The sequence below is a fragment of the Ambystoma mexicanum genome, unplaced genomic scaffold (assembly GCF_040938575.1).
Source record: "Ambystoma mexicanum isolate Mex_15411 unplaced genomic scaffold, UKY_AmexF1_1 Mex_scaf66, whole genome shotgun sequence".
Lineage (NCBI taxonomy): Eukaryota > Metazoa > Chordata > Amphibia > Caudata > Ambystomatidae > Ambystoma > Ambystoma mexicanum.
This window is the reverse complement of record NW_027182484.1, coordinates 163,925-172,666: the sequence shown is the minus strand read 5'-3', so window position 1 is coordinate 172,666 and position 8,742 is coordinate 163,925. Positions and strand designations below refer to the sequence as shown.

General features: G+C 35.1%; 2 non-coding genes across 2 annotated transcripts; both read right to left on the bottom strand.

Moving 5' to 3' along the window:
* Positions 1–1,959: 1,959 nt before the first annotated feature.
* On the bottom strand, positions 1,960–2,031 carry TRNAC-GCA (transfer RNA cysteine (anticodon GCA)). Its single transcript has one exon. It is a non-coding gene; the product is annotated as a tRNA-Cys (tRNA).
* A 5,600-nt stretch (positions 2,032–7,631) lies between these two features.
* On the bottom strand, positions 7,632–7,703 carry TRNAC-GCA (transfer RNA cysteine (anticodon GCA)). Its single transcript has one exon. It is a non-coding gene; the product is annotated as a tRNA-Cys (tRNA).
* Positions 7,704–8,742: the final 1,039 nt, after the last annotated feature.

Below are 8,742 nucleotides of genomic sequence, written 5' to 3'. Positions count from 1 at the left end.
TACTTCAATTTATTTAATTAAAAAAAAAATTCTACAGGTAAAACAGTTGGACAAGGGGGCACCCAGATTTGAACTAGGGACCTTTTGATCTGCAGTGAAATGCTCTACCCCTGAGTTTTACCCCCATTTCTGAAATGTTCACCTTTATTTATTCAGTAATATGTACAAAGTGGAAGCAACATGCAATCACCATCAAAGCAATGCATTTTCAGCCACCAAACCCTCCTTATAAGTATAAGGGGTACAAAAGATGTCCTTTATCTGCCTTGGTAAAATACAGTGAGGTTTCCATTGCAAGAAATCATACATTTCGTATCACATGTAGATCTTCGAACATGGAAAAAAAATCTTTTTTCAAATGCACAAATTCTGCAAAATGTAACTGCTTCTCTACTGCAGTTAGTTGATTTTGTGCTAAGAGCATAGTTAAACTCAATTGTTCATTGTTTTGTATATGAAATGATGATATATCCTATTGTTTCTTACAGTGCATTGGGTTGAAAACATTTTAACAGGATCTATTGAAGAGGGTATATGGTTATGAAACAGGGACTTCTTGAAAAGCACTCCTACGCTCTACCACTGACATAAACCCTTCAATGTTGAAAACTGCCCTTTTTTAAAAAGGTGATAGAGTGGGTGACTGCATGGAACTTGTAGAACTAATGACATCAGTGCACTTCTGGTCATCTGTACAAATTAATACATTTCATTAAGGGCATATTATTGGTTTCCACCACAGTTGTATAACATTCATGTGATCTTCCAATGGACTATTTCAAACTGATCATATCACCAGTAGAACTTGGGTGAATGTAAAACACAGATTGTATCATATGAAGAAATGCTAAACAGCTTAATGGTGTTTACCCTATGTTTCAGGTGATGATCAGGAGTATTTCAAATGTAGAAATGTGTTGCTCATTACATAAAATGCTAAGATTGTAAATGTTTTCTTCAATTTATTTAATTAAAAAAATATTTCTACAGGTAAAACAGATGAACAAAGGGGCACCCAGATTTGAACTAGCGACTTCTTGATCTGCAGTCAAATGCTCTACCACTGAGCTATATCCCCAGTTCTGCAAAGTTCACCTTTATTAATTCTGTAATATGTACAAAGTGCAAGCAACATGCAATCACCATCAAAGCAATGCATTTTCAGCCACCAAACCCTCCTTATAAGTATATGGGGTGCGAAGGATGCCCTTTATCTGCCTTGGTAAAATACAGTGAGGTTTCCATTGCAAGAATTCATACATTTCGTATCACATGTAGATCTTGAAAAATGGAAAAAAAACTTTTGTCAAATGCACAAATTCTGCAACATGTAACTGCTTCTCTACTGCAGTTTGTTGATGTTGTGCTAAGAGCATAGTTAAACCCAATTGTTCATTGTTTTGTATATGAAATGATGATATATCCTATTGTTTCTTACAGAGCATTGGGTTGAAAAACATTTTAACAGGATCTATTGAACAGGGTGTATGGTTATGAAACAGGGACTTCTTGAACTACACTCCTACGCTCTACCACTGACATAAACCCTTCAATGTTGAAAACTGCCCTTTTTTAAAAAGGCGATAGAGTGGGTGACTCTATGGAACTTGTAGAACTAATGATATCAGTGCACTTCTGGTCAGCTGTACAAATTAATACATTTCATTAAGGGCATATTATTGGTTTCCACCACAGTTTAATAACATTCATATGAGCTTCCAATGGACTATTTCAAACTAATCATATCACCAGTAGAACTTGGGTGAATGTAAAACACAGCTTGTATCATATGAAGAAATCCTAAACAGCTTAATGGTGTTTACCCTATGTTTCAGGAGATGATCAGGAGTATTTCAAATGTAGAAATGTGTTGCTCATTACATAAAATGCTAAGATTGTAAATGTGTTCTTCAATTTATGTAATTAAAATAATATTTCTACAGGTAAAACAGTTGAACAAGGGGGCACCCAGATTTCAACTAGGGACCTCTTGATCTGCAGTCAAATGCTCTACCACTGAGCTATACCCCCAGTTCTGAAAAGTTCACCTTTATTAATTCAGTAATATGTACAAAGTGCAAGCAACATGCAATCACCATCAAAGCAAAGCATTTTCAGCCACCAAACCCTCCTTATAAGTATATGGGGTGCGAAGGATGTCCTTTATATGCCTTGGTAAAATACAGTGAGGTTTCCATTGCAAGAATTCATACTTTTCGTATCACATGTAGATCTTGGAACATGGAAAAAAAAAATGTGTCAAATGCAAAAATTCTGCAAAATGTAACTGCTTCTCTACTGCAGTTTGTTGATTTTGTGCTAAGAGCATAATTAAACCCAATTGTTCATTGTTTTTTATATGAAATGAAGATATATCCTATTGTTTCTTACAGTGCATTGGGTTGAAAAACATTTTAACAGGATCTATTGACGAGGGTATATGGTTATGAAACAGGGACTTCTTGAACTGCACTCCTACGCTCTACCACTGAGTTAAACCCTTGAATGCTGAAAACTGCCCTTTTTTAAAAAGGTGATAGAGTTGGTGACTGTATGGAACTTCTAGAACTAATGACATCAGTGCACTTCTGGTCAGCTGTACAAATTAATACATTTCATTAAGGGCATATTATTGGTTTCCACCACAGTTTTATAACATTCATATGAGCTTCCAATGGACTATTTCAAACTGATAATATCACCAGTAGAACTTGGGTGAATGTACAACACAGCTTGTATCATATGAAGAAATCCTAAACAGTTTCATGGTGTTTACCCTATGTTTCTGGAGTATTTCAAATGTAGAAATGTGTTGCTTATTACATCAAATGCTAAGATAGTAAATGTTTTTTTCTACAGGTAAAACAGTTGAACAAGAGGGCGCACAGATTTGAACTAGGGACCTCTTGATCTGCAGTTAAATGCTCTACCACTGAGCTACACAGCCAGTTCCGAAAAGTTCACCTTTATTTATTCAGTAATATGTACAAAGTGGAAGCAACATGCAATCACCATCAAAGCAATGCATGTTCAGCCACCAAACCCTCCTTATAAGTATAAGGGGTGCGAAGGATGTCCTTCATCTGCCTTGGTAAAATACAGTGAGGTTTCCATTGCAAGAATTCATATATTTCGTATCACATGTAGATCTTGGAACATGGAAAAAAAATCTTTTGTCAAATGCACAAATTCTGCAAAATGTAACTGCTTCTCTACTGCAGTTTGTTGATTTTGTGCTAAGAGCATAGTTAAACCCAATTGTTCATTGTTTTGTATATGAAATGATGATATATCCTATTGTTTCTTACAGTGCATTGGGTTGAAAAACATTTTAACAGGATCTATTGAAGAGGGTATATGGTTATGAAACAGGGACTTCTTGAACTACACTCCTACGCTCTACTACTGACATAAACCCTTCAATGTTGAAAACTGCCCTTTTTTAAAAAAGGTGATAGAGTGGGTGACTCTATGGAACTTGTAGAACTAATGACATCAGTGCACTTCTGGTCAGCTGTACAAATTAATACATTTCATTAAGGGCATATTATTGGTTTCCACCACAGTTTTATAACATTCATATGAGCTTCCAATGGACTATTTTAAACTGGTCATATCACCAGTAGAACTTGGGTGAATGTAAAACACAGCTTGTATCATATGAAGAAATCCTAAACAGCTTAATGGTGTTTGCCCTATGCTTCAGGTGATGATCAGGAGTATTTCAAATGTAGAAATGTGTTGCTCATTACATAAAATGCTAAGATTGTAAATGTTTACTTCAATTTTTTTAATCAAAAAAATATTTCTACAGGTAAAACAGTTGGACAAGGAGGCACCCAGATTTGAACTAGGGACTTTTTGATCTGCCCTGAAATGCTCTACCCCTGAGCTATACCCCTATTTCGGAAATGTTCACCTTTATTTATTCAGTAATATGTACAAAGTGGAAGCAACATGCAATCACCATCAAAGCAATGCATTTTCAGCCACCAAACCCTCCTTATAAGTATAAGGGGTGCAAAAGATGTCCTTTATGTGCCTTGGTAAAATACAGTGAGGTTTCCATTGCAAGAATTCATACATTTCGTATCACATGTAGATCTTCGAACATGGAAAAAAAATCTTTTGTCAAATGCACAAATTCTGCAAAATGTAACTGCTTCTCTACTGCAGTTGATTTTGTGCTAAGAGCATAGTTAAACCAAATTGTTCATTGTTTTGTATATGAAATGATGATATATCCTATTGTTTCTTACAGTGCATTGGGTTGAAAACATTTTAACAGGATCTATTGAAGAGGGTATATGGTTATGAAACAGGGACTTCTTGAAAAGCACTCCTACGCTCTACCACTGACATAATCCCTTGAATGCTGAAAACTGCCCTTTTTTAAAAAGGTGATAGAGTGGGTGACTGTATGGAACTTGTAGAACTAATGACATCAGTGCACTTCTGGTCAGCTGTACAAATTAATACATTTCATTAAGGGCATATTATTGGTTTCCACCACAGTTTTATAACATTCATATGAGCTTCCAATGGACTATTTCAAACTAATCATATCACCAGTAGAACTTGGGTGAATGTAAAACACAGCTTGTATGATATGAAGAAATCCTAAACAGCTTAATGGTGTTTACCCTATGTTTCAGGTGATGATCAGAAGTATTTCAAATGTAGAAATGTGTTGCTCATTACATAAAATGCTAAGATTGTAAATGTTTACTTCAATTTATTTAATTAAAAAAATATTTCTACAGTTAAAACAGTTGGACAAGGGGGCACCCAGATTTGAAATAGGGACTTTTGATCTGCAGTGAAATGCTCTACCCCTGAGCTATACCCCCATTTCTGAAATGTTCCCCTTTATTTATTCAGTAATATGTACAAAGTGGAAGCAACATGCAATCACCATCAAAGCAATGCATCTTCAGCCACCAAACCCTCCTTATAAGTATAAGGGGTACACAAGATGTCCTTTATCTGCCTTGGTAAAATACAGTGAGGTTTCCATTGCAAGAATTCATACATTTCGTATCACATGTAGATCTTGGAACATGGAAAAAAAACTTTTGTCAAATGCACAAATTCTGCAAAATGTAACTGCTTCTCTACTGCAGTTTGTTGATTTTGTGCTAAGAGCATAGTTAAACCCAATTGTTCATTGTTTTGTATATGAAATGATGATATATCCTATTGTTTCTTACAGTGCATTGGGTTGAAAAACATTTTAACAGGATCTATTGAAGAGGGTATATGGTTATGAAACAGGGACTTCTTGAACTACACTCCTACGCTCTACTACTGACATAAACCCTTCAATGTTGAAAACTGCCCTTTTTTAAAAAAGGTGATAGAGTGGGTGACTCTATGGAACTTGTAGAACTAATGACATCAGTGCACTTCTGGTCAGCTGTACAAATTAATACATTTCATTAAGGGCATATTATTGGTTTCCACCACAGTTTTATAACATTCATATGAGCTTCCAATGGACTATTTTAAACTGGTCATATCACCAGTAGAACTTGGGTGAATGTAAAACACAGCTTGTATCATATGAAGAAATCCTAAACAGCTTAATGGTGTTTGCCCTATGCTTCAGGTGATGATCAGGAGTATTTCAAATGTAGAAATGTGTTGCTCATTACATAAAATGCTAAGATTGTAAATGTTTACTTCAATTTTTTTAATCAAAAAAATATTTCTACAGGTAAAACAGTTGGACAAGGAGGCACCCAGATTTGAACTAGGGACCTTTTGATCTGCCCTGAAATGCTCTACCCCTGAGCTATACCCCTATTTCGGAAATGTTCACCATTATTTATTCAGTAATATGTACAAAGTGGAAGCAACATGCAATCACCATCAAAGCAATGCATTTTCAGCCACCAAACCCTCCTTATAAGTATAAGGGGTGCAAAAGATGTCCTTTATCTGCCTTGGTAAAATACAGTGAGGTTTCCATTGCAAGAATTCATACATTTCGTATCACATGTAGATCTTCGAACATGGAAAAAAAAATCTTTTGTCAAATGCACAAATTCTGCAAAATGTAACTGCTTCTCTACTGCAGTTGATTTTGTGCTAAGAGCATAGTTAAACCAAATTGTTCATTGTTTTGTATATGAAATGATGATATATCCTATTGTTTCTTACAGTGCATTGGGTTGAAAAACATTTTAACAGGATCTATTGAAGAGGGTATATGGTTATAAAACAGGGACTTTTTGAACTACACTCCTACGCTCTACTACTGACATAAACCCTTCAATGTTGAAAACTGCCCTTTTTTAAAAAAGGTGATAGAGTGGGTGACTCTATGGAACTTGTAGAACTAATGACATCAGTGCACTTCTGGTCAGCTGTACAAATTAATACATTTCATTAAGGGCATATTATTGGTTTCCACCACAGTTTTATAACATTCATATGAGCTTCCAGTGGACTATTTCAAACTAATCATATCACCAGTAGAACTTGGGTGAATGTAAAACACAGCTTGTATCATATGAAGAAATCCTAAACAGCTTAATGGTGTTTACCGTATGTTTCAGGTGATGATCAGGAGTATTTCAAATGTAGAAATGCTACATTACATAAAATGCTAAGATTGTAAATGTTTACTTCAATTTATTTAATTAAAAAAATATTTCTACAGGTAAAATAGTTGGACAAGGGGGCACCCAGATTTGAACTAGGGACTTTTGATCTGCAGTGAAATGCTCTACCCCTGAGCTATACCCCCATTTCTGAAATGTTCACCTTTATTTATTCAGTAATATGTACAAAGTGGAAGCAACATGCAATCACCATCAAAGCAATGCATTTTCAGCCACCAAACCCTCCTTATAAGTATAAGGGGTGCAAAAGATGTCCTTTATCTGCCTTGGTAAAATACAGTGAGGTTTCCATTGCAAGAATTCATACATTTCGTATCACATGTAGATCTTCGAACATGGAAAAAAAAATCTTTTGTCAAATGCACAAATTCTGCAAAATGTAACTGCTTCTCTACTGCAGTTGATTTTGTGCTAAGAGCATAGTTAAACCAAATTGTTCATTGTTTTGTATATGAAATGATGATATATCCTATTGTTTCTTACAGTGCATTGGGTTGAAAAACATTTTAACAGGATCTATTGAAGAGGGTATATGGTTATAAAACAGGGACTTTTTGAACTACACTCCTACGCTCTACTACTGACATAAACCCTTCAATGTTGAAAACTGCCCTTTTTTAAAAAAGGTGATAGAGTGGGTGACTCTATGGAACTTGTAGAACTAATGACATCAGTGCACTTCTGGTCAGCTGTACAAATTAATACATTTCATTAAGGGCATATTATTGGTTTCCACCACAGTTTTATAACATTCATATGAGCTTCCAGTGGACTATTTCAAACTAATCATATCACCAGTAGAACTTGGGTGAATGTAAAACACAGCTTGTATCATATGAAGAAATCCTAAACAGCTTAATGGTGTTTACCGTATGTTTCAGGTGATGATCAGGAGTATTTCAAATGTAGAAATGTGTTGCTCATTACATAAAATGCTAAGATTGTAAATGTTTTCTTCAATTTATGTAATTAAAAAAATATTTCTACAGGTAAAACAGTTGAACAAGGGGGCACCCAGATTTGAACTAGGGACCTTTTGAACTGCAGTCAAATGCTTTACCACTGAGCTATACCCCCATTTTTGAAATGTTCACCTTTATTTATTCAGTTATATGTACAAAGTGGAAGCAACATGCAATCACCATCAAAGCAATGCATTTTCAGCCACCAAACCCTCCTTATAAGTATAAGGGGTACAAAAGATGTCCTTTATCTGCCTTGGTAAAATACAGTGAGGTTTCCATTGCAAGAATTCATATATTTCGTATCACATGTAGATCTTCGAACATGGAAAAAAAAATCTTTTGTCAAATGCACAAATTCTGCAAAATGTAACTGCTTCTCTACTGCAGTTTGTTGATTTTGTGCTAAGAGCATAGTTAAACCCAATTGTTCATTGTTTTTTATATGAAATGATGATATATCCTTTTGTTTCTTACAGTACATTGGGTTGAAAAACATTTTAACAGGATCTATTGATGAGGATATATGGTTATGAAACAGGGACTTCTTGAACTGCACTCCTACGGTCTACCACTGAGTTAAACCCTTGAATGTTGAAAACTGTCCTTTTTTTTAAACGGTGATAGAGTGGGTGACTGTATGGAACTTGTAGAACTAATGACATCAGTGCACTTCTGGTCAGCTGTACAAATTAATAAATTTCATTAAGGGCATATTATTGGTTTCCACCACAGTTTTATAACATTCATATGAACTTCCAATGGACTATTTTAAACTGGTCATATCACCAGTAGTACTTGGGTGAATGTAAAACACAGCTTGTATCATATGAAGAAATCCTAAACAGCTTAATGGTGTTTACCCTATGTTTCAGGTGATGATCAGGAGTATTTCAAATGTAGAAATGTGTTGCTCATTACATAAAATGCTAAGATTGTAAATGTTTACTTCAATTTATTTAATTAAAAAATATTTCTACAGGTAAAACAGTTGGACAAGGGAGCACCCAGATTTGAACTAGGGACTTTTGATCTGCAGTGAAATGCTCTACCCCTGAGCTATACCCCCATTTCTGAACTGTTCACCTTTATTTATTCAGTAATATGTACAAAGTGGAAGCAACATGCAATCACCATCAAAGCAATGCATTTTC